Below are 27,148 nucleotides of genomic sequence, written 5' to 3' on the forward strand. Positions count from 1 at the left end.
ATTTCAAGGCCTACCTTCAAACTCAGTGCCTCTTTGCCTGAGATCATGGGAAAATCAAAAGAAATCAGCCAAGACCTCAGAAAAAGTTGTAGACCTCCACAAGTCTGGTTCGACCTTGGGAGCAATTTCCAAAAGCCTGAAGGGACCACACAGCCGTCATACCGCTCAGGAAGGAGACGTGTTCTGTCTCCTAGAGATGAACGTACTTTGGTGCGAAAAGTGCAAATCAATCCCAGAAAAACAGCAAAGGACCTTGTGAAGATGCTGGAGGAAACAGGTACAAACGTGTCTATATCCACAGTAAAATGAGTCCTATATTGACATAACCTGAAAGGCCACTCAGCAAAGAAGAAGCCGCTGCTCCAAAACCGCCATAAAAAAAGACAGACTACGGTTTGCAACTGCACAAGGGGAAAAAGTGCATACTTTTTTGAGAAATGTCCTCTGGTCGGATGAAACAAAAATTGAACTGTTTGGCCATAATGACCACCGTTATGTTTGGCTGAAAAATGGGGAGGCTTGCAAGCCGAAGAACAACGTCCCAACCGTGAAGCACGGGGGTGGCAGCATCATGTTGTGGGGGTGCTTTGCTGCAGGAGGGACTGGTGCACTTCACAAAATAGATGGCATCATGAGGAGAGAAAATTACGTGGATATATTGAAGCAACATCTCAAAAAAATGGCTTAAGGACAACAAAGTCAAGGTACTGGAGTGGCCATCTCAAAGCAATGACCTCAATCCCATAGAGAATTTGTGTGCAGAACTCAAAAAGCGTGTGCGGGCAAGGAGGCCTACAAACCTGACTTAGTTACAACAGCTCTGTGTCACGACTCCGACCGAAGGTGACTCCCCTTCCCGTTCGGGTGGCGCTCGGCGGTCGTCGTCACCGGCCTACTAGCTGCCACTGACTCTTTTTCCTCCCCCTCCTTATGTGTTTATTGGTTACACCTGTGTTTAGGTGATTATAATTAGTTGGGCTTTATTAGTCAGCCAGCCCGTACGTTTCTTTGTGCGGGATTATTCAGTTGTAATTTTGGATTCGGGAGTAGATGAACGTGTTGTTTGTTTCGTTCATCAAGTGTATTTTGGACTGGGTTTTTGTCCTCCGTGTTTGGGACATTTGTTTGTCACACCCAGTGTTTCCATGTGGACTTTGTTTGCCGGTTGTGCATTAAAGAAGCACTATATTGAACTCTCTGTTGTTCCTGCACCTGACTTCACACCCCCCGACACCCAGAGCGTTACACTCTGTCAGGAGGAATGGGACAAAATTCACCCAACTTATTATGGAAAGCTTGTGGGAGGTTACCCGAAACGTTTGACCCAAGTTAAACAATTTAAAGACACTCAATTATTATTTGGTAGCATTGCATGTAAACTTCTGACCCACTGGGAATGTGATGAAAGAAATAAAAGCTGAAATAAATTATTCTCTCTACTATTATTCTGACGTTTCACATTCTTAAAATAAAGTGGTGATCCTAACTGACCTAAGACAGTGAATTTTTACTAGGATTAAATGTCATGAATTGTGAAAAACTGAGTTTAAATGTATTTGGCTAAGGTGTATGTAAACTTCCGACTTCAACTGTAACACTAGAATAAGTTTCTGAGTGACAGAGTGAGGACTTTGCATAGACTCTTTGTTTAGGTTTTTTTGGGGTCTGGAAAAGAATGCCTGGAACGTTAAAAAAAAGTATTATTTACCGGTTCCCATGCTTTTAAAATAAAGGTTCTGTTCCGGAATAGTATGGATCACAGTTTGGATCACGTTCCTGGTTCCGTTTCTGTTCCTTGAAAAATATTGTTATTTTCCTGTTTTTTATTCTGTTCCGGTTCCAACTCTTAATTTATATGAGTATAAGTCTGTCAATGTTTTAAAAAACATATTATTATTATTATTATTGATTGGCCACTTTAATAGCATATTGTCAAGCAGTAAAACTTCTTTCAGCATTGCTCTGTGTGGAATGCCTCTCTCAGGCTCTCTAGCGCCTCTTCCTCTGTAATCTTGAGCCACTCCCCAGGCAGCAGGGCAGGGTCCCGCTGGTACTCCTGTGCAAACCTGGTATTAAACCTCACCAGCACATACCTCCAATAGGCACTGGGCATCTGGCTGTCAGGGTCCTCTGGGGGGATGCTCCAGTCAGGGTAGAGGTAGTGGTAGTGGTAGTCCATGTAAGGGCAGCACTTGCCGTTTGTGTCCCTGTTCTGAAACAGCCGGTCCCTGGCCATTTCAGAGGGGCAGGTATTGTGTGACAGAGAGGCAGAATCATCACATGTGAAGGAGAGCATGGAGAAGAGCTTTGTGTACTTCATGATCGCTTTCACCAGCCTCGCACAGGGCCCTACAGAAAGGGCATTGCTTCTCACACCCTCGCACCCTGTCGAAGAGGCTGTTCTGGGGCTTGATGGGAAGGGTCTGGAGGATCTTGATGATGTTTGTGTTTTGAGAGAACTCCTGTGATAGTGCCAGACGCATCTCTGCCAAGGCTTCCAGCAGGTATGTTACAAAGCGGGACTGTTCAGTAGTGATATGGAAGAGAGGCCCTTCCATTGATCTCCGGTTGACTGACACATCTCTGTCCACCTCCAGGGTGAGACACACCTTCTCCAGCAGCAGCTTAGTATCACTCAGCACCCCTCTAACACCCTCTGTTGTCTGGCTGACAGCTGCCTCCATCTTGCCTACGATCTCTCCCAGGCGTTGCTGCCTCCACTCATCTATCATGGCTGTTCCTGTGAGATATTTCACCACTCTATCCTGGATCCTCTTGAGGCTGAAGTTCTCGTGGGACAGTAGGTACTCCAGGAAGCTCTCAAAGCAGTCCTCCTGCATCAACTCCTCCAGAAGGCTGCAGTTGAAGGCCTGAGGGGAGAAGTACTGCTGGGCATCATCACCACTCACCATCTCCTCCATAATCTGAATGCCCAGAGGGCTTTAGATGTAGTCCAGGGCTGCTGGTTTGAGAATCATGGTGGTGAATGCCTGGGCTACCCTGTAACCTTGGTCCAGCTTACAGAACTGGTCAATGAACACCCCCAGGAATCTGTTCTTCCTCCCATTTAGATACACAAGGAAATCTCTGACTCTGGCATAGTGGTCGTGCATTTCCTGGAAGTCGCGACAAGCATTACTACAGAGATCAACCTTCAGATTGACTTCAAACACAAATCTCCATGGGCTTGCCTTTAACGCCTTATCAATGATTTCCAGAACCTCAGTGATGTACATGTCAGAGAAGTCCGCTACTGCCGCGGATTTCTCTCTCACAAAGTCGTTGTATTCTTCTGTAGTCCTTGTCGCTAACCTATGTGCCTCTAATCTCTGCAAGCTGTTGTTCTCTTCAAGCATGTGCTTTAACCTGCTGAGGTAACCAACGTGCTCATCATAAACAATAAAGCTAGACGGGATCTTTCGTTGAGCTTCTTTAAAAAAAAAATGATTTAATCTTTATTTAACCAGGAAAAGCACATTGAGACCCAGAGTCTGTTTTTCAAGGGAGACATGGCCAAGGCAACAGCAACAATCATTACATTACATAATTAAAACATACAACAATACAATACAACATGATATATAAAGTGATGTTCAACCTACCATTTGGTACAATGTCCAATGGTGGGTGAGTGACTTGGCATGTGTAATAAAGCGCAAGGATCCTGTCTCAGCCTCCAGTATTTATGCTGCAGTAGTTTATGTGTCGGGGGGCTAGGGTCAGTTTGTTATATCTGGAGTACTTCTCCTGTCTTATCCGGTGTCCTGTGTGAATTTAAGTATGTTCTCTCTAATTCTAATTCTCTCCTTCTCTCATTCTTTCTCTCTCTCTCGGAGGACCTGAGCCCTAGGACCAAGCGTCAGGACTATCAGGCATGATGACTCCTTGCTGTCCCCTGTCCACCTGGCCTTGCTGCTGTTCCAGTTTCAACTGTTCTGCCTGCGGCTATGGAACCCTGACCTGTCCACCAGACGTGCTACCTGTCCCAGACCTGCTGTTTTCAACTATCTAGAGACCGCAGGAGCGGTAGAGATACTCTTAATGATCGGCTATGAAAAGCCAACTGACATTTACTCCTGAGGTGCTGACTTGCTACACCCTCGATAACTTCTGTGATTATTATTATTTGACCATGCTGGTCATTTATGAACATTTGAACATCTTGGCCATGTTCTGTTGTAATCTCCACCCGGCACAGCCAGAAGAGGACTGGCCACCCCTCATAGCCTGGTTCCTCTCTAGGTTTCTTCCTAGGTTTTGGCCTTTATAGGGGGTTTTCCTAGTCACCGTGCTTCCACACCTGCATTACTTGCTGTTTGGGGTTTTACGCTGGGTTTCTGTACAGCACTTTGAGATATTAGCTGATGTACGAAGGGCTATATAAATAAATTTGATTTGACTTGACTTGATTTGAGTCCAGACTTGACAGAGTCCAGTCTGTGTAAGACGGAGGAGTCACCATAATCAATTACAGAGAGAAAAGTGGCCTGAAAAGCTTATTTCTAGCCATAAGCGGGAAGCAAGCCTTATTATGAAAATAAAAACCCAATTTCAATTTAAACTTTGTCACAAGATTATCCACATGAACTTTAAAGGACAACTTGTCATCCAACCAAATACCTAGGTATTTGTAGGATGACACTTTTTCAATGGATAAGTCACCAGATGTGACAATGCTAACGTTCTCTGGCAAGGTTCTAGCTCTGGTAAAGGTCATGAATTTAGTTTTTTGTACATTCAAGACCAGTTTGAGACCATAAAGGGAGGCCTGCAGTGACTGAAGAGCAGTCTGGAGCTCTTCCACAGCCTGAACCAGAGAAGGAGCACATGAATATATATAACTGTATCATCTGCATATAGATGTAACTTTGCTGGTTGCATCCCATTTCCCAAATCATTAATCAAAATTAAGAACAACACAGGAGCTAAAATGGAACCCTGGGGCACACCTCTATTAATCTCAAGAAAGCTAGACTTGTGATTGTCAGTATATACACATTGTGTTCTGTCAGAAAGATAGTTCCTAAACCAATGTACTGCCCCTGCACTGAGACCAATATTTCTGAGTCTAGCTAGCAACAATTCATGGTCAACTGAATCAAAGGCCTTAGATGAATCCACAGCACAATGTTGTTTTTTATCAAGTGCATTAATTATCTAATTTGCCACTGCCATAGCTGCAGTTGTGGTGCTCTGCCCCGATCTAAAGCCAGACTGAACCCTGCTCAGTATGTTATTTTCAATTAAGAAGTTTTTTAACTGTGAGTTCACTAGGGATTCATAGACTTTGGCCAGGATAGGGAGTTTGGAGATAGGACGATAGTTATTAGCATCTGAGGGATCTCCACCCTTTAGCAGTGGGAGAACATATGCTGATTTCCAAATGCTTGTTATGGAATTGGTCAAGAGACTCAAGCTGAAAATGTGAGCCACAGGTTCAGTAATACTACCAGCTGCTATCTTTAAGAGGTAGGGGGTCCAGGTTGTCTGGACCTGCAGACTTTTTAGTGTCTATTGCCTTTTAGTGCTTTATAGACCTCAGTATAAGAAACAGGCTCAAAGTTAAAATGGTTCACATGAGGGCCTATAACATAGTTGAGTGTAACAGAGTTTACATTAGAGTCCTGGGCCCCACCATTATCAAAAACTGAAGCAGCAGATATGAAGTGCTTGTTAAAAAACCCTACAATATTGGCTTTATCCTTCACTTCATTTGAATCCATCATTAAATGTTCAGGGAGGCCAGAGGATACATTAGAACCTGCCACTGATTTGATTAGCTTCCAGAACTTGGTAGGGTTGTTTAGGTTCTCTGTGACTGCATTTAAATAGTAATCTGATTTGGACTTCCTGATCAATCCTGTGCATTTGTTTCTTAGCGCTCTGAGTCCAAGAGATATTTCTCTTTCTAATTAATTCTGGCAAGTTATCTGAAAACCAGGGATTGAAATTTGTTCACGGGTGCATGCTTATCGCAAATCAACACACATTTCATATAAAAATAGTCCCAGACAGTGTCAACATCGGGAATCAGACTTACCCTGTCAATATTATGGTACAGCTCATGTAAGAACGCTTGCTCATCAAACTGTCTAAAATGTCTTTTAAAAATATAACGGTGTTTGGCTTTGGTAATTTTTGTGTTTCTAACACAAGCTATTGCACAGTGATCACTGACATCATTACAGAATATCCCAGTCGATGTGTATTTGTGATGGGTATTCGTTAGAATAATGTCCAATAGCGTTGATTTGTTAGGTGCTCTGGGATTCGGTCTTGTAGGAGCATGAATTAATTGAGCGAGATTCAGAGAGTCACACAGTTCTTTAAAAGAGTCCCATACAGATGTAAGCATATCCCAGTTCAAATCTCCTAAAATACTGAATTCAGAGTCATTTAGCTTGTGCAGGGCATCAGAAAGAGAGTTTAGTGCGTCTCCTAAGCCAAGGGCGTTCTGTAGCAGTCGACTACAGTGATGTGGGAGTCCTTATATATGTTCACTTTAACCGCAAGCAATTCCAAATGTTTGACTTTGGTAATCGAGAGAATTTCAGAGGTGTTAAACTCGGATTTCGCATAGATTGCAACCCCTCCTCCTTTACTCATCTGATCCGTTCTAAAAAAACGCGGACCCATCAATAGAAATCAAGTTATTTGACACAGATTGCTTTGGCCAAGTTTCTGATAAAACCATTACGTCTGCATTTGTCATTTTGGCCCATATTCGAATCATGTCTATTTTTGGAAATAGACTTCTGACATTAACATGCAAGAGGCCAAAACCTGCTCTGTTTTTGAAATCATAGGGAGTCAGTAGAGATTGCATGGTATCTACCGGCCCAGGGTTTGATCGCACATTACCAGAGATCAACAATAAAAGCATAACAATATATCTCGGTTGCCCAATGCGTGAGGACTTGGTGGAGCCAGCACCATTGTCAATAAAATGAACTGAGTCTTTCGACACAGAAAAAAAGTCATTCAATAGTTTGAGATTTTGGAAGTATGCCATCAAGTGTAGGTCCAGTTGCGTTTGAGAGTGGTACAAATGTAATTGCAGAGAGAGACCAAGTTCCTGGTGGACATGATGGTCTCATTGGAGTGTTTGCAAAATTGTAGGGCATAAGGTGAAGATAATTCAATAAAGGCCTTCTCTATCCGAAATCTTTGTACAAGTCAATTTCATCAAATAGAGACTGAGATCTAAAAAATAATAGTTGTTATATACAGCATCCACCTTCACATACAACGTATTTTCTTCTGTAAACAGGATCAGGGTCATTAAAACATAAAAACTCTTAAAAATCTGGTCTCAAGGATCACACATACAAATGGACAGACTGATTGGCTACCATCTTGGATTTGACTGCATGTGCTTGTGCAGTTCACGGCTGGTGAGGTTCTCTTTCAGCTTTTGGATCACCCTAGCAGGAATGTCCTCTTTCAAAGTTAGAGAGCGACTCAGACCACAAACCTTCAAACTCCTCTTCCAGGTGCTTGTCCTCTAGAGGAGAGTTGTTGAGCTTGCTGCTCTCCATCAGTTGCATGCAACTTCACCTCCTCCTTAGCATCCAATACTGTCTGAAAGCTCATCAGTATTGATTGGACAGTATTGATCTTCTATAGCACTCTGTAGCTTCTTCATCATCTCACTCGTTGCCCATTCCTGGAGCGCATTCAAACTATTTTAAAAGTGGAGCTTGTACCTCTCAATATACACTCTGTGGAGGTCATCCTTCTTCAAGTTATCCTCCAGTGTTGACCGGATTTTGTCTACCTCTACCTTGACTTCAGTCATGGCTTCCTCCTTCGGCACACCAAGAGGGTCACCTCCTTTCTCCAAAGCTGTTGCCTTGCTGGTGATGATCTGATCCAGAGCCCCTATGAACCAGACCTCCATGTGTTCCAGAAAGTTCCTCTCCCATTGGGAGAGCTCTGTGCACAGTATGCAGAAGGCCTCAGCCACCTCCATATTCACAAACCCATTGTGAAATGCCCCCCCCCCACACTAAACAGACTAAACTCAGGCAGACTCAGTCGTTGCCTTGGTCTTTGCTGCACTCTTCTTCAAAGCCTTAAACAAGTTCAGCTTCAGCTGCAAAACACTTTTGCTGTATTCTTTGTCAACAGGAACAGAGAGAGAGGCAAGGCCCGATCAGGCAGGGTATAGAACAGGGAACACTCTCTATAGTGTTGTCAGGCTCAAGATCAATCAATCAATCAAGTTTATTTTATATAGCCCTTCGTACATCAGCTAATATCTCGAAGTGCTGTACAGAAACCCAGCCTAAAACCCCAAACAGCAAGCAATGCAGGTGTAGAAGCACGGTGGCTAGGAAAAACTCCCTAGAAAGGCCAAAACCTAGGAAGAAACCTAGAGAGGAACCAGGCTATGAGGGGTGGCCAGTCCTCTTCTGGCTGTGCCGGGTGGAGATTATAACAGAACATGTTCAAAATGTTCATTTTTACATTTACATTTAAGTCATTTAGCAGACGCTCTTATCCAGAGCGACTTACAAATTGATGCATTCACCTTATGATATCCAGTGGAACAACCACTTTACAATATGTCTCTTATACACATCTAGATGTGTATAAGAGACAGCAGCTCCGTAGGCAAGCACCATGGTCTTGTAGCGGATGCGAGCTTCAACTGGAAGCCAGTTCATAAATGACAAGCATGGTCAAATAATAATCAGGAATAAATGTCAGTTGGCTTTTCATAGCCGATAATTAAGAGTTGAAAAACAACAGGTCTGGGACAGGTGGCGGTTCCATAACCGCAGGCAGAACAGCTGAAACTGGAATAGCAGCAAGGCCAGGCGGACTGGGGACAGCAAGGAGTCACCACGGGCGGCAGTCCCGACGCATGGTCCTCGGGCCCAGGTCCTCCGAGAGAAAGAAAGAGAGAAGGAGAAAATTAGAGAGAGCCAAGATTTTCAAAATGTTCATAAATGACAAGCATGGTCAAATAATAATCAGGAATAAATGTCAGTTGGCTTTTCATAGCCAATAATTAAGAGTTGAAAACTGCAGGTCTGGGACAGGTAGGGGTTCCATAGCCGCAGGCAGAACAGTTGAAACTGGGACAGCAGCAAGGCCAGGTGGACTGGGGACAGCAAGGAGTCATCATGCCCGGTAGTCCTGACGTATGGTCCTAGGGCTCAGTTCCTCCGAGAGAGAGAAAGAAAGAGAGAAGGAGAGAATTAGAGAGAGCATACTTAAATTCACACAGGACACTGGATAAGACAGGAGAAGTACTCCAGATATAACCAACTGGCCCTAGCCCCCCGACACAAAGTACTGCAGCATAAATACTGGAGGCTGAGACAGGAGGGGTCAGGAGACACTGTGGCCCCATCCGATGATACCCCCGGACAGGGCCAAACAGGAAGGATATAACCCCACCCACTTTGCCAAAGCACAGCCCCCGCACCACTAGAGGGATATCTTCAACCACCAGAAAGATCAACTGTTGCCTCTTTAGCCTCTGCCTCAAGGATCTGAGTCACATGCTTTAGTTGTAAGGACAGCAGCTTGGAGTCCAGTCCAACACCCTGGGTCATGAGCTGGCTGATGGGCATTCTACAAGAGCCCCTGGTATGGAGGAGTGCATTCACAGTGGCGGGCAGTGTGCTCTGCATCTCATTATCCACATCTGGAGGCATGTTCTGCAGAATGACGTCAGTCAGCCCCACAACCAGGCTGGCCATCTTGTTGTCGTGCTCCAAGGTGTCCTCCTGCTTGTGCAGTCCTGGAGAACAGAGTCCCTCTACATCAATCATCAGCAGGAAGTCACACTCTATGTCCTTCTTCAGATTGTCTGGTAGGCTCAGTGCTAGCATGTATGCCCCCCTGGTGCAACATCTCTCTCCCCTCTGGAAGTGCACCGCAAACAGAGCAGAGAATACCTCTGAGTTCCTGGCACTGTGGACCCCCAGTGATGTCTTAACGTGGACCTTGACGCCTTTTGTTGGCAGACGTTGGTTGAACACGGCCAGGACGCATCCCACCCAGCTACGGGGCAAAGTGGATGCATCCCCATCCAGGAGCTCAAGGGGAACCCCATACAGGAGCAGGTCAACCGTAACACTGGGGAGGCGCAGAATGTTGTGGGTTCCATCCGACAGGGCTATTGTGGGTCAGCTCAAAGACCGGACCCATCTCACGAAGAAAGTGCTCAAGACCCAGAACAGAGGGGTCAAGGCCCTGTTCCTGTTCTTCTCCAGGATCCTCACTGGTTCCAATCATTTCTTCAGGCTTATCATTGGTTTCATTCACTACTTCATATCCATGCTCCTAAAAACTTATTTGGGCTGCAAGCCCGATGTCGGTACACTTATGACAACAGGCCAGCTCAAGTGCAGGCGCGAAATTCAAAATCTATTTTTTTTTATATTTAACTTTCACACATTAACAAGTCCAATACAGCATATGAAAGGTACACATCTTGTGAATCAAGCCAACATGTCCGATTTTTTAAAATGTTTTACAGGGAAGACAAAATATGTAAATCTATTAGCTAACCACGTTAGCAAAAAGACACCACTTTTTTTTACTCCACCAGTTTTTACTCCATCAGTAGCTATCACAAATTCGACCAAATAAAGATATATATAGCCACTAACCAAGAAACAACTTCATAAGATGACAGTCTGATAACATATTTATGTATGTATCATATGTTTTTTTAGAAAAATGTGCATATTTCAGGTATAAATCATAAATAAATCATAAAATTACATTTCAGACAATCAGAAATTGCACCGAAAGCAGCCATAACATTTACAGACACCAACGTCAAATACCTAATTACTCATCATAAAACATTTCTGAAAAATACATAGTGTGCAGCAACTGAAAGACAGGCATCTTGTGATTCCAGACAATATTTCGATTTATTAAATGTTTTACAGCGAAAACAAAATGTAGCGCTATATTAGCATAGCCACAATAGCCAGAAACATTGGGCGCCCACGACCAGTTCACATGCACGACAGATATATGAAATAACATCATAAATTGGGTCTTACTTTTGCTGATCTTTCATCAGAATGTTGATCAAGGTGTCCTTTGTCCAGTTGAGTCGTTGTTTGGATTCAGAATGGCAACTTTCCCTCTTCATTTAGCATGGGCACTAGCCGAGTGGCACGGATCTCTCCAACGTAAACAAAGTCAGAAACGGAACACGGCAAAACTCCCGAAAAAATTCAATAAATCTGATTAAACTATATTGAAAAAACATACATTACGATGATATGATCACATGTATCAAATAAAATCCGAGCCGGAGATAGTTGTCGTCCATAACGGCAGCAAAACAGAAGGCAATCTCACTTCCAAGTCGCGCGCTTCAGAGTACCGGAAGTGGACGGTCACGTCAAAGAAATAGCTTTTATTCCACCTCAGACCAAGATAAACACAAGATTTCTTCTCTCACATCCTCTTGACACCCAGAGGAAGGCGTATGAAGTGTACGTAGGCTCCTACGTGTCATGACCATGTATAGGCAGAACGTTGAACAGAGCATATATTCTGACATTCTACTTCCTGGTCAGGGAAAGTGCTGCCAAATGACTTCTGTTCACTCAGAGAAATAATTCAAACGGTTTTAGAAACTAGAGATTGTTTTCTATCCAATAGTAATAATAATATGCATATTGTACGAGCAAGAATTGAGTACGAGGCCGTTTGAAATGGGCACCTTTTTTCTGGCTACTCAATACTTTCCCTTGCAGCCATAACAGGTTTTAATGGTTTCATCAATTGCTCCTTCTTCGTGTTCCTCGCAGATTCCATCCATTGCTTCGCCACACTTGTCTTGACTAATCTGTTGGATGGGTGAATGTTGTTGGATGGGTGAATGTGGTTGGATGGGTGAATGTTGTTGGATGGGTGAATGTTGTTGGATGGGTGAATGCTGTTGGATGGGTGAATGCTGTTAGCGGTGAATGCTGTTGGATGGGATGAATGTGTTGAGGGTGAATGTGTTGGATGTTGAATGTTGTTGGATGGTGAATGTTGTTGGATGGTGAATGTTGTTGGATGGGTGAATGTTGTTGGATGGGTGAATGTTGGATGGACGAGGTGAATGTTGTTGACGGTGAATGTTTGTTGGACGGGTGATTGTTGTTGCGGTGAATGTGTTGGACGGGTGAATGTTGTTGGACGAGTGATGTTGTTGGATGGGTGAATGTTGTTGGACGGGTGAATGTTGTTGGACGGGTGAATGTTGTTGGATGGGTGAATGTTGATGGATGGGTGAATGTTGATGGATGGGTGAATGTTGTTGGATGTGTGAATGCTGTTGGATGGGTGAATGCTGTTGGATGGGTGAATGTTGTTGGATGGGTGAATGCTGCATCCGCTGCCTTGCCTCTAGCCGTAGCCTCAACCAGGTCAGGAAATAATCTCTCTCCTGTTTGTCTGCAGTGCAGAGGGCATCAGTGAAAACCTTCATGGCGGGAGACATCTTGAAACTTCCCAGCTCTTGCAGGATGCTTTTCTTTTCTTTTCTGCCCTGTATTGGGTAGCTCCCTAATCTATTCCCCTCAGCCCTTCCAGATCCATGGGGTTGACGGCACACTGAGAGTCCTCCTCACCGAGCCCAAGAAGGCCTGCAGGGGGGGGGGGGGGGGGGGGGCTGGTTCTCCAGGCTTCAGGTGCTGATATCCAACATGAATGCCAGGTCCAGAGGGGTGGTCCAGAAAACCTCCAGGCCCAACTTGAACAGAACCTCCTTCTGGGCCTTGTCCACTGGAGTCTCTGAAACATTGAAACATCTATCAGTTAGGTTGTAAATTATTTGTTCATCACAAAAGTACACACAGCATATTCAATTTAGTATTGATTTATAATTTGCTGGTGTAGGGCCTTACAAAATATATTGCTCCTGGACATGGGAACTTACTCTTCTTCTTGCTGCTTAATCTTTTGGACATCTTTCAGTTCACAGACATGGTGAACCTGGGTGTGTTTCTGCTTTATCACTGATTGGGCTATGGCAATGGCTGCCATCCAAACATGTCCTCAACACAGGTTAATCTCCCACGTTTCCTTTGATACTGCTCCCAAAAAAACATACAGTATATTCACGGAAATGTTCTCTTTTTGGTATGAGATGTTTTCAGTGGTAGGTGGGGTTCAACAGCTACTGCTTAACAACCCACCTCCCCCCACCCTCCCCAGGAAGATAACATATTCTTATGTTTACATTAAAGTGGACCTTTTGACTGTAATACACTTGGCACTGGACATAGTGGACCGTATGTGACCTCAATAGTGGTCAGTGCATTGACAGGAGACACTAATAAGACTAAAATGTCCGGAGGTTAAGAGGGGAGCTAAACTGCCTCTGTCATATCTCTTGAAAGGTGTCTGTTGACCAACACCTAGATCAGATAAGGGTTTCTCTACATGTGGAACCTACAGCGGTGTACCGGGCTGGTTTTTCCTGTCTTTATCTCTCTGAAATGGTTTACATGAGTAGGCTCTTTCATTTCAGATAAAATTAAATGGGTTGAGGCGAAGGAAAAACAAATAAGTGCTACACAATGTACGTTTCATAAATATTCAAATAAAATGTGTAAATAAGACGTATTAAACACGTCTGTAAAACCACAATGAGGACATAGACCTACCGAGCAAGTTTGCATTAATCATTGGGTACATCGTACAAAAAACATCAGAGTAATCTTAAATAATTCATGTTCATAATTCATGTTCAAATTCACAGCATAACATACATAGGCATTTCATCATTAAGACCTTTAGGAAATAATGTCTGGAAGGTGAAAATCCAAAAACATTCTCTTTTACTCAGAGTGTTATTAATGTCACCTCCCCTGTCTGATATCTTAACTTTCTCTATGCCACAAAATCTAAAAGGTAGAAATGCTTCAGGTCATTAAAATGTACTGCGACTGGATAATCCCTGTCGTTTCTCCTTATTTAACCTTTATGTTCAAATCAAATCAAATCAAATCAAATCAAATTTTATTAGTCACATACACATGGTTAGCAGATGTTAATGCGAGTGTAGCGAAATGCTTGTGCTTCTAGTTCCGACAATGCAGTAATAACCAACAGTAATCTAACCTAACAATTCCACACTACTACCTTACACACACACACAAGTGTAAAGGGATAAAGAATATGTACATAAAGATATATGAATGAGTGGTGTACAAGAACGGCATGGCAATGCAGTAGATGGTATAGAGTACGGTATATACGTATGAGATGAGTACTGTAGGGTATGTAAACATAAAGTGGCATAGTTTAAAGTGGCTAGTGGTACATGTATTGCATAAAGATGGCAAGATGCAGTAGATGATATAGAGTACAGTATATATACATATGAGATGGGTAAGTAGGGTATGTAAACATTGTATTAAGTGGCATTGCTTAAAGTGGCTAGTGGTACATTTTACATAATTTCCATCAATTCCATTTTTAAAGTGGCTGGAGTTGAGTCAGTATGTTGGCAGCGGCCGCTAAATGTTAGTGGTGGCTGTTTAACAGTCTGATGGCCTTGAGATAGAAGCTGTTTTTCAGTCTCTCGTCCCTGCTTTTGATGCACCTGTACTACCTCGCCTTCTGGATGATAGCGGGGTGAACAGGCAGTGGCTTGGGTGGTTGTTGTCCTTGATGATCTTTATGGCCTTCCTGTGACATCGGGTGGTGTAGGTGTCCTGGAGGGCAGGTAGTTTGCCCCTGGTGATGCGTTCTGCAGACCTCACTACCCTCTGGAGAGCCTTACGGTTGTGGGCGGAGCAGTTGCCGTACCAGCGGTGATACAGCCCGACAGGATGCTCTCGATTGTGCATCTGTAGAAGTTTGTGAGTGCTTTTGGTGACAAGCCGAATTTCTTCAGCCTCCTGAGGTTGAAGAGGCGCTGGCCGCCTTCTTCACAACGCTGTCTGTGTGGGTGGACCAATTCAGTTTGTCCGTGATGTGTACACCGAGGAACTTAAAACTTTCCACCTTCTACACTACTGACCCGTCGATGTGGATAGGGGGGTGCTCCCTCTGCTGTTTCCTGAAGTCCACAATCATCTCCTTTGTTTTGTTGACGTTGAGTATGAGGTTATTTTCCTGACACCACACTCCGAGGGCCCTCACCTCCTCCCTGTAGGCCGTCTCGTCGTTGTTGGTGATCAAGCCTACCACTGTAGTGTCATCCGCAAACTTGATGATTGAGTTGGAGCGGTGCATGGCCACGCAGTCGTGGGTGAACAGGGAGTACAGGAGAGGGCTCAGAACGCACCCTTGTGGGCCCCAGTGTTGAGGATCAGCGGGGTGGAGATGTTGTTACCTACCCTCACCACCTGGGGGCGGCCCGTCAGGAAGTCCAGGACCCAGTTGCACAGGGCGGGGTCGAGACCTAGGGTCTCGAGCTTGATGACGATTTTGGAGGGTACTATGGTGTTAAATGCTGAGCTGTAATCGATGAACAGCATTCTCACATGGGTATTCCTCTTGTCCAGATGGGTTAGGCAGCTGTGCAGTGTGGTTGCGATTGCGTCGTCTGTGGACCTATTGGTCGGTAAGCAAATTGGAGTGGGTCTAGGGTGTCCGGTGGGTGGAGGTGATATGGTCCTTGACTAGTCTCTCAAAGCACTTCATGATGACGGAAGTGAGTGCTACGGGGCGGTAGTCGTTTAGCTCAGTTACCTTAGCTTTTTGGAACAGGAACAATGGTGGCCCTCTTGAAGCATGTGGGAACAGCAGACTGGGATAAGGATTGATTGAATATGTCCGTAAACACACCAGCCAGCTGGTCTGCGCATGCTCTGAGGACGCGGCTGGAATGCCGTCTGGGCCTGCAGCCTTGCGAGGGTTAACACGTTTAAATGTTTTACTCACCTCGGCTGCAGTGAAGGAGACCCGCAGGTTTGGTAGGGCCGTGTCAGTGGCACTGTATTGTCCTCAAAGCGGGCAAAAATTGTTTTTAGCCTATCTGGGAGCAAGACATCCTGGTCCTCGACGGGCTGGTTTTCTTTTTGTAATCCGTGATTGACTGTAGACCCTGCCACATACTCTTCTTGTGTCTGAGCTGTTGAATTTCGACTCGATTTGTCTCTGTACTGAGACTTAGCTGTTTGATTGCCTTGCGGAGAGAATAGCTACACTGTTTGTATTCGGTCATGCTTCCGTCACCTTGCCCTGGTTAAAAGCAGTGGTTCGCGCTTTCAGTTTCACGCGAATGCTGCCGTCAATCCACGGTTTCTGGTTTGGAATGTTTTTTATCGTTGCTCGTGGTACGACATCGTCAATGCACTTCCTAATGAACTCGCTCACCGAATCAGCATATTCGTCAATATTGTTGTTGGACGCGATGCGGAACATATTCCAATCCGCGTGATCGAAGCAGTCTTGAAGCAGTCTTCACTGATTCTCTCTTTGAGAGAGCGGGAGGTTTTACCGACATAGCAGAGCCCACATGGACATGTACTAATCTAGATAACATGGGTGGTGGAGCACGTAATAATGTAAATAACATGGGTGGTGGAGCACGTAATAATGTCATTTATTAGGAACCGTTTTCCTGTGTGTGGGTGGCAGAAATATTCACACTTCATCATATTGTTGCACTGTGCGCATCCTCTGCATTTATAGCTACCATTTGGAAGAGGGCATAACATTTTATTTTGTGGCTGGCAGTTGGCATGAACCAATTTATTGCGTAAATTGCGACCTCTCCTATACACAATAAGTGGTGGATTTTTAAATTCAGCCGGGCAAGGCTGGGTCTGATGATAAAATATGCCAGTGTTTCTTGACCGCATCTCCCACTTTTCGCGAGTTCAAAGTATATGTGGTTGTGAACATTACGGAGTGTTCTGTAGCTTTAGCGGGTCTTTTTTGTAGCAGTTCATCTCGTGTTTACCCCAATGCCAAATTAAGAGCTTCATCCACACATTGTGGTGAATAGCCGCTTCTTAGAAACCTAATGCGCGTCTCCGCTGCTTTTTCTAGATAGTCCCCTGTGGAGTGGAATATACAACGCAGTCTGAAAAACTGGCTTCTTGGAAGTCCTATTTTTAATGGCTCAGAGTGGAAGCTGTCACCCTGTAATAGAGTATTTCTGTCCGTTTATTTTCTATACAGAGTTGTTAACAGGGTTCCATTTGATTTCTCAATCCACATATCGAGGTAATGAACACGTTGAGTGTCACGTTCAATAGTGAATTTGAGATTGGGGTCAATGTCATTGAGTAGTGCCATAAAATCTGACAGCTCTTTTTCCGTTCTTTCCCATGTGCAAAAAAATGACGTCAATATATCGATACCACTTCAGGACTTCAGGACTTCAGGACTATTCAAAAATGGATTTTCGTTTTCATTATTAACTAAACGTTCTTCAAAAAGACCCACATAAAAGTTAGCATAGCTCGAAGCGAATGTGGAGCCCGTCCATTCGTTTCGAGGTAGTATTCATCATCAAACCTGAAATAGTTATACTCAAAACATATTCAACCAGCTCTAGAATAAAGTTTGTTGGTAGATATTCGTTAGTGTCTCTGTCTCCCAAATAGTGTGCTAGTGCTGCCAGCCCCCCCACATGGGGAATGCTGGTATATAGACTCTCCACATCTAATGTGACCAAAATACAGTCTTCTGTTAAACCCGTTTTTGGTGAGATCATGTTTATGAAGTCTATAGAGTCTTTCACATATGATGGCAATGCTTGCACATGAGTTTTAATAAAATAGTCTACAAAGATCGACAACGGCTCTAGTATTGAGCCTATTCCTGCAACCACTGGTCTGCCTGGATAGTTGCCTTGTTGTGTTTTAGGTTTGTGTAATTTCGGTAAAATGTATAGGCATGGATGTATGACACATTTGCAGCAAAGATATTCATATCCAGGTTTCGAGATAAGGTTGTTTAATAGGGCTTGCTCCAGATTAGAGCATATTTCCCTTTGGAACACCTGTGTGGGTGGCAGGGCTAGGTCTACATAAAGGTGCTAATTTTTTTTAAACTCAGAAAAGCTCGTAAACTCGCCAATACGTAAAGCTTATTAAAGATCAGTGATACTATCAAGAGCAATGTGCGGTTTCCGTTTTCCTTCATCTTGTTCAACTGTTACCATGCACCTGCAAAAAGATTGCTCAGATGTGCGGGTGCCTTTTTGAATTTTGAGTTTTAATGAAATCAAATGTCATTTTACACCTTGAAATCTCAGCCGTCATCCATGCTTTGGAGATTAGGACCCTGGGATTGAGAGGCTATTAGATCTCTTTTCAACAGAAATAATAGGATTGTACTCAGTCTGGAGAGCAGAGCTCATCTGTACCTATCTGTGTCTCCAGAGAGTTTAAACTGTAAAATAAACGTTATAGCCGTAGGCTACAATGATTTGGGGATTTTGTCACTTAGAAATGTCCTTGTTTTTTTAAAGAAAAGCCAGCTTTATTGCTTCTTTGATGAGCACAACAGTTTTCAGCTGTGCTACATCATTGCAAAAAAATTGTTTTTCTACTGATCAATTAGCCTTTTAAATGGTAAACTTGGATTAGCTAACACAACGTGTCATTGAAACACAGGAGGGATGGTTGCTGATAATGGGCCTCTGTAAGCCTATGTAGATATTCCATAAAAAATCTGTCATTTTCAGCTACAATAGCGGGCGGCAGGTAGCCTAGTGGTTAGAGTGTTGGACTAGGTTGCAAGATCAAATCCCTGAGCTGACAAGGTAAAAATCTGTCCCCTGAACAAGGCAGTTAACCCACTGTTCCTAGGCCATCATTGAAAATAAGAATTTGTTCTTAACTAACTTGCCTAGTTATAAAATAAACAATAGTCATTTACAACATTAACAATGTCTACACTGTACTTCTGATCAATTTGATATTATTTTACTGGACAAAAAAAAAGCTTTTCTTTCCAAAACAAGGACATTTCTAAGTGACTCCAAACTTTTGAACGGTATTGTATACAGCCCATGAGCGAAGTACTACTGTATCTGTCTGGGTCCTAAGAGTCATCTTAGAGGACACTCTAGGATATCAGTCTTACAGTTTTAGATTAGCCATATAAAATAGCAATATAAAGTTAATTACTATGATAACATGTACAATTGTAAGGTATAAAACAGGTCAATACAGTAAGTCCAGAATATATTTATTACGTCATGCTTTACCCTTGGTAAATCTTACACATATATACTATTAATATTGTAAATATCCATCAGTATGGACAGTTATGCTCCAACCAAAACATAGTTCTTAACTGTGATCTACTTCCTTTTACAACTTCTGGATAGAACAACGAATGGTGTACTGTAGATGGCGTAGCCATGAAAGTGTGACGGAATGACCCTCTCTCTCTCTGGGGGTATTCTTATACCTGTGCTTTGTTATCAAATACATCCCTAGAGATATCTAATCCTCCTTGTACATGTTGAACGTGCGCACGCCCATACGTAAGCCAGGGATATCACATCAGGGAAAGCGATCTTTAGTTTAACAGGTTGGCAGGAGCGAATGACATGTTTACAAATTCAACCTGCGGTTGAAGTAGAACATGAACTTGATAACAGCACTCAGCAAAAGGCTATGACAATAGAAACCTGGATTAACACATGCAAACACCAACCAATAGGATGACATTGGGCTAATTCACAGGGGTCAAAGGTGACACAAATTACAACATAATGCACACTGGTTGGGGCAATCACTGATCGACGTTATTAAAATCACGTTGTTAACATTACTCCCCTATTGGTTCGAGGCACACACAACATTCTTTACCTGGAAAGCTATGGGTCAGCAGTGTTAGTTAATGAGGTATGGGCAGCATGTTTAAACTCTAATCATCACAGGCACAGTATAGTGCCACTCCAGGACATAGGCATTAGAGTATGTTGCGGTTAAAGTGCCTCAGAAGTCAAAGGAGAGAGGAGTTGCAGCTTAAAATACAAACACACTGTGTGTGAAGCGACTCTAACTCAGCTAAACAAAATATGTTCGAGGATCAATATTGGAGTATATTCATTGAATGTTTGGACATAAGCACATTTCATAATCTTTTGTGAAACTCTCCCAGTTGACAACATTATATTTCCAGTGCGCTAGTCAGTGGGTTTGCAACCACCAGTCCTACATGACTTCCTTTCCTAAGAATCCCTTTGCGTGCTGGGCACAAACTGGTTGACTCAACTTTGTTTCAATGTAAATGTGTCAACCTAATGTGATGTGGAATCTAAGTGGAAAATACATTGGATTTGAAAAAAGCTATCAACTGTTGTTTGAAGACTGAAATTTCAACCACGTGATTATTTATCAAGGTAACCAAATTTAGGCAAAGACAAACCTTGTATAAAATATGTCGAATTTGTACCTTTAAAATAAGGTTGTTGCTTCAACGTTATATTCAATAACAGATTTTTTTTAAACTATAGGCTGGGCAGCACCTCCTACTGGATAATTCATCTACTTACAGCTATCCATTGGTCACCCAATTCAGGGTTTTAACCTGCTATGATATTTGTCGCTGATCACTATCAGTGTGCTATTGTGAAAATGATTGTTGAGATATCTCCACTTAAAAACGAAATAGATTCACTGTTGCTATCAAAGTCATTCCAAAGGGTAGGTTGAACAGAGCAAATGAAATGTTACCATGCTGTATCACTCGAATATCATCAATGATTTAACTATTCATACCCCTAGACTTATTCCACATTTTGTTGTGTTACAGCCTGAATTTAAAATGGTTTCTTTTTTTTCACCCTTCGACACACAATACTAATGACAAAGGGAAAACATGTTTTGAGACATTTCTGCAAGTTAAATTCGCAACCAAATATCAACATATTTGAAGGAGACGGTTCTGATTAATCTGGCTTTAATTCCAGTTTGTCTTCAAATGAATAACCCTCTACTGCACAACATTGCCCTCAAGCAACAGAAAACTATTTTGCCCCTCACACCCCCTACATTTTCTACAATTCCTAAACATGGCAGTATGTGATGACATGTCTGTAAACAATCCAATGAGGTGCAGAAGTTGGTATGATGGATCAATTGGGGGAGGGACCTTCTTTTAGGAAGCAGAGCGATGTGAGCGTATGGTTTAGCGGAGGGTAAAATACATTTCATTATTTAGCATGTTTAAATAGAGAAAACATGAAAAAAAATCTGTACTTGTGTAGGAACCTCTGAAGAAGCATATTTGATAGGTTCTGGGCATATTTCATTTTTATATATACTGCATATTCAATGTTGTGCTGGCTACTTTTCAGGGCAATATCATGCTCAATAAAAACATGTAATTTGATGTAAAATGATGGCCTTGGTCAATGTTTTTGCCAACATATACACTCACATTCACAGCCAATGGACATTCTATAGGTGAAAGGAGCCTAATTTAGCACTTAGGATAACACCCTCTGATATTGAGGACAGTGAGCTTGAGGACAGTGACAGCGAGGAAGAATGGACTCCAGAATCAGGATTGAGAGGCAGTGAAATAATAGTTTATTCCCAACTTGTATTTTCTTATGAAAATAGTGCTTGTTTCACTTAATAAATGTTCTGAAAATATCTGATTTTCCTTGGTGTTTTAGTACAGTGTTGCCCTGAGACAACAACAACAAATCTGGGTGTGGGGGGTAATTAAAAAAAAAATTATAATAATTATTGATACATTATCTATAAGCCTAAATCTTCCCAAAAATGTGATGGAATATTTGTTTTAATGAAAAACCTAAATGTGTGCTGTAGAGGGATAATTGATACGTTGGATTCACGTCTTTATCACAACCAAAAACATAAGTTAAAGAATAGGACTAAATCAAATCAAATGTTATTTTAAATGCATTTAAAGTTTGATTTGATTTAGTCCAATTATTTAAATGTAGACTCGGCTAAATGACGTTGCCACAAGCAACACCACAGATATTGAGACGAACGAGATGCAAGTCTTCGCTCTTACACATTCACACATGACGTCTGCACATGTGCACGGGCTCGCTTCAAACGGTTCAAAGTGTGGTAACCAGGCCACCAAAACAGTGGAGAAGTTGAGCCTCGCACTTCAACGCTCTTAGTTGTTACGGAAATTGACCCCTATGCTGTTTACTTTCTGCATATTCCGAATATCACAGTCTATCTTTAAGTAGAGAGGACAATGCCATGCTGACTCACGTGTGTTTACATGTGCTCTTTGGGTTGAGGATAAGGCTTAAGAGTGTGAAACAATGCTGAATGGACGTGAACAAAGCAGAGTTCTCTAGAAGTGTGAAAAGCTCAATGTCTTTCCAAGTGCATTCTTCAAATCAAATCAAAGTTTATTTGTCACGTGCGCCGAATACAACAGGTGTAGACCTTACAGTGAAATGCTTACTTACAGGCTCTAACCAATAGTGCAAAAAAGGTGTTAGGTGAACAAAAGGTAAGTAAAGAAATAAAACAACAGTAAAAGGACAGGCTATATACAGTAGCGAGGCTATAAAATTAGCGAGGCTACATACAGACACCGGTTAGTCAGGTTGATTGAGGTAGTATGTACATGTAGATATGGTTAAAGTGACTATGCATATATGATGAACAGAGAGTAGCAGTAGCGTAAAAGAGGGGTTGGCGGGTGGTGGGTGGGACACAATGCAGATAGCCCGGTTAGCCAATGTGCGGGAGCACTGGTTGGTCGGCCCAATTGAGGTAGTATGTACATGAATGTATAGTTAAAGTGACTATGCATATATGATAAACAAAGTAGCAGCATAAAAAGAGGGGTTGGGGGGGGGGGGGGCACACAATGCAAATAGTCCAGGTAGCCATTTGATTACCTGTTCAGGAGTCTTATGGCTTGGGGGTAAAAACTGTTGAGAAGCCTTGTCTCTTAGCTAAGTAGGATGGCAAGTTTACCAACTTTTAAAGCGGAATAACTTTCCATGTTTCCTCCAGCTACTGTGTATGACGAACCATTAAAAGCTCTTACATTTGATAGAAGCCTCTATAGAGAAATCCGGACACATTTTGTTGTGGTGGCTGGAACAATTAAAAAATCACTTCCAATACATGTTGACTGCTGAACATTTACTTGTCTAAATGTCTCCTCAATAAGTTCTTAACTTTCGTTCTCGTTCAACTAGAAGTCGTTCAAATACAGTTCACACGGATAATGCCTTGACTCTGAAGCGCCTGAGAATATTTTTTAAGCACTATTAATCCAGATGGACTGATGGTTTATGCCTTATGTGGTGCCCAATGTTAAATCAGGAAGTGGGGGTTTTCTGATATAAAAGGTTTTTATAGTGGAACAAATTAGGCCTACCACATGAGGGCAGGGTAGAACAACTCTCCACGCCGTATGTTGACAGCTATTTGGATTTCTGTTCTCTGCTTGACGTAGCCCACTGTACGCACGTAATATGGTATGGTTACTTATAAGGTTTAACATTGATAACATCAGCCTTAGAATATACATAGATTTCTACATAGATGTAGGCCTAATGTGCCAATGTCCATTGTTAGAGACTGGTGAGGGCTATTTGGTGTCATCTCTGGCCTATCAAACACTGTTGACTTGTAGCCTACCCTACGCTCTAGGAAAGGATTTTTGAATTTATATTTAATATTTCTGTTTTTATATTTTAGTCATTTAGCAGACGCTCTTATCCAGAGCGACTTACAGGAGCAATTCGGATGAAGTGCCTAACTCAAGGGCACATCTGCATATTTCATCTAGTTGGGTCGGTGATTCGAACCAGCGACCTTTCGTTACTGGCGCAACTCTCTTAACTGCTACCTGATAAAACTGCATGTTGACAAAACAGGCCTTTAGAATTATTTCAAATACAATCGACGGCAAACACAGGTTGGATAGCAAATGGCTCCTGCTGAGAAGAGAAGACTGTGCTGTAGGCTACCAAAATATCCCCAACGAGTCAGCTGTGCATCATTGGGTGAGTCAGTGAAACTGGAAATCATTTGTAAGACTATAATTTCTTCCTCCAGTGCCGTTTATTATGAGGGAGGATGATATATATTTTTTTCTTCAGGAACATGGCCTTATTTCTATTACAAAATATTGGATGACTTTCATTCCTATTCCATTCACCCAGTTCAATGTAACATCGATAGGTTAGGCTACTACGTTGTCGTGACTTGACTTTAACATTAATCTGAGGACTCTTATTTATCTAATTAACTAACTATGTTTAATTGTTACCCGATTTAAATTAATAATGTAACAATGAACTCGTTAGGATTTGGGGCACCACGAGAGCGTTTTTTTAAAGAGTTACCATCTCCTGAATGAAACTCTAAAAGGTCTTTACCTATCACATCTATAAACAGTCAACGTATTAATCATAACCTTGTTTCGTATCATCATTCTGAACAGTCCTAACCTCCTTGCATCTGCAAAAACACGAGGCGTACTTATGCTTTCAGTACTACACAAATTGTCACGCCCTGACCTTAGAGATCCTTTTTATGTCTCTATTTGGTTTGGTCAGGGTGTGATTTGGGGTGGGTATTCTATGTTCTTTAGTTCTATTNTCTCTATTTGGTTTGGTCAGGGTGTGATTTGGGGTGGGTATTCTATGTTCTTTAGTTCTATTATTTGTATTTCTATGTTTTGGCCGGGTAKGGTTCTCAATCAGGGACAGCTGTCTATCGTTGTCTCTGATTGGGGATCATACTTAGGTAGCCCTTTTTCCCTCCTTTCAGTGTGGGTAGTTGACTTTGTTAGAGGCATCATAGCCTATGTTAAGCTTCACGGTCGTTTCTTTGTTTTGTTGGTGACATTTTCAATAAATAAAAGGAATATGTACGCTCACCACGCTGCACTTTGGTCCACTTCTTACGACGCCCGTGACACAAATTGGTTTAATTATTTATTTACGAGCTAATTAAATGGGAACACAGGATAAACACAAGATTATACTTTTTTAATTTATTTTATTGAAAAATGTTTTTTTATCAATTAGTATATTTTAGTTTAACCACAATATTTGCTGTATTATTTGTTCTGTCTTTTCTAGTGGATTAAACTGAAATTGCAGCCAACTTTCTAAGGCTTAAAAAATAACTGTATTTTAGAGATTATTTCGTTTTCAAATAACCGAAAGTGAGAGGTTGTAATCTGAATATAGGGAAAAGGCCATTGTTGAACATGGGGTGAGACATTCTTACTAATTTGCTAGAGAACCAGTTCGGATTTAGTATAACTTTTGTATGACGGATGCATTTAGTGAAAGGTCTAATGTTTTAATATTTAATCATTTCTGCCCTCCGAATTCATATTCATTATATAATAGGCACTTTTAATTATATCTGGCTTGCCATTCCAAATAAAATTGAATATGTTTTACTCATATAATTTAAAAAACAGGTTGCTAGGTGTAGGCAAAACCATAAGCAAACTGTGATATGACTAAAGAGTTAATCAGGGTGATTTTTCCACAAATAGACAGGTATTTTCCTTTCCATGGTAGAAAGATCTTATCTATTTTTGCTAACTTTCTAATGAAATGTATTGGAGTGAGATCATTTCTTTCATTCGGAATATGTATACCGAGTATGTCCAGATCCCCATTACACCATTTTATTGGTAAACTACACGGTAATGTAAAAGTTGTATTTTTTTGTGATCCAATACCTAATATAGTACAGTTAACATAGTTTGGTTTTAATCCAGAGAGGTTAGAAAAATTATCTACGTCCTCTATGAGGCTGTGGAGGGATTCAAATTGTGGATTTAAAAGAAAACATGAATCATCAGCGTAAAATGACACCTTTGTTTTTAAGCCCTGGATTTCTAATCCCTTAATATTATTGTTGGATCTGATTTGAGCTGCTAACATTTCGATGGCAATAAGAAATATATATGCCGATAGCGGACAACCTTGTTTTACTCCTCTTGACAGTTTAAAACTTTCTGAGATGTAGCAATTATTTACTATTTTATACCTAGGGTTAAGAAACATAACTTTAACCCATTGTATAAGAAATTCTCCAAAATTGAAATATTACAGGCATTTACAGTGGGGCAAAAAAGTATTTAGTCAGCCACCAATTGTGCAAGTTCTCCCACTTAAAAAGATGAGAGAGGCCTGTAATTTTCATCATAGGTACACTTCCAGTAGAGAAAATCACATTGTAGGATTTTTTATGAATTTATTTGCAAATTATGGTGGAAAATAAGTATTTGGTCACCTACAAACAAGCAAGATTTCTGGCTCTCACAGCCTTAACTTCTTCTTTAAGAGGCCCCTCTGTCCTCCACTCGTTACCTGTATTAATGGCACCTGTTTGAACTTGTTTATCAGTATAAAAGACACCTGCCAACAACCTCAAACAGTCACACTCCAAACTCCACTATGGCAAGACCAAAGAGCTGTCAAAGGACACCAGAAACAAAATTGTAGACCTGCACCAGGCTGGAAGACTGAATCTGCATTAGGTAAGCAGCATGGTTTGAAGAAATCAACTGTGGGAGCAATTATTAGGAAATGGAAGACATACAAGACCACTGATAATCTCCCTCGATTTGGGGCTCCACGCAAGATCTCACCCCGTGGGGTCAAAATGATCACAAGAACGGTGAGAAAAAATCCCAGAACCACACGGGGGGACCTAGTGAATGACCTGCAGAGAGCTGGGACCAAAGTAACAAAGCCTACCATCAGTAACACACTACGCCGCCAGGGACTCAAATCCTGCAGTGCCAGACGTGTCCTGCTTAAGCCAGTACATTCCAGGCCCGTCTGAAGTTTGCTAGAGAGCATTTGGATGATCCAGAAGAAGATTGGGAGAATGTCATATGGTCAGATGAAAAAAAAATATTACTTTTTGGTAAAAACTCAACTCGTCGTGTTTGAGGGACAAAGAATGCTGAGTTGCATCCAAAGAACACCATACCTACTGTGAAGCATGGGGGTGGAAACATCATGCTTTGGGGCTGTTTTTCTGCAAAGGGACCAGGACGACTGATCCGTGTAAAGGAAAGAATGAATGGGCCATGTATCGTGAGATTTGAGTGAAAACCTCCCTTCCATCAGCAAGGCATTGAAGATGAAACGTGGCTGGGTCTTTCAGCATGACAATGATCCCAAACACACCGCCCGGGCAACGAAGGAGTGGCTTCGTAAGAAGCATTTCAAGGTCCTGGAGTGGCCTAGCAGTCTCCA

At 42.1% G+C, this 27,148-nt stretch overlaps 1 pseudogene; it reads right to left on the bottom strand.

Annotated features, from left to right (window-relative positions):
• Nucleotides 1-1,951: 1,951 nt before the first annotated feature.
• Nucleotides 1,952-12,941, bottom strand: LOC139024785 (interferon-induced very large GTPase 1-like; annotated as a pseudogene).
• Nucleotides 12,942-27,148: the final 14,207 nt, after the last annotated feature.

Source organism: Salvelinus sp. IW2-2015, unplaced genomic scaffold, assembly GCF_002910315.2.
Source record: "Salvelinus sp. IW2-2015 unplaced genomic scaffold, ASM291031v2 Un_scaffold1869, whole genome shotgun sequence".
Classification (NCBI taxonomy): domain Eukaryota; kingdom Metazoa; phylum Chordata; class Actinopteri; order Salmoniformes; family Salmonidae; genus Salvelinus; species Salvelinus sp. IW2-2015.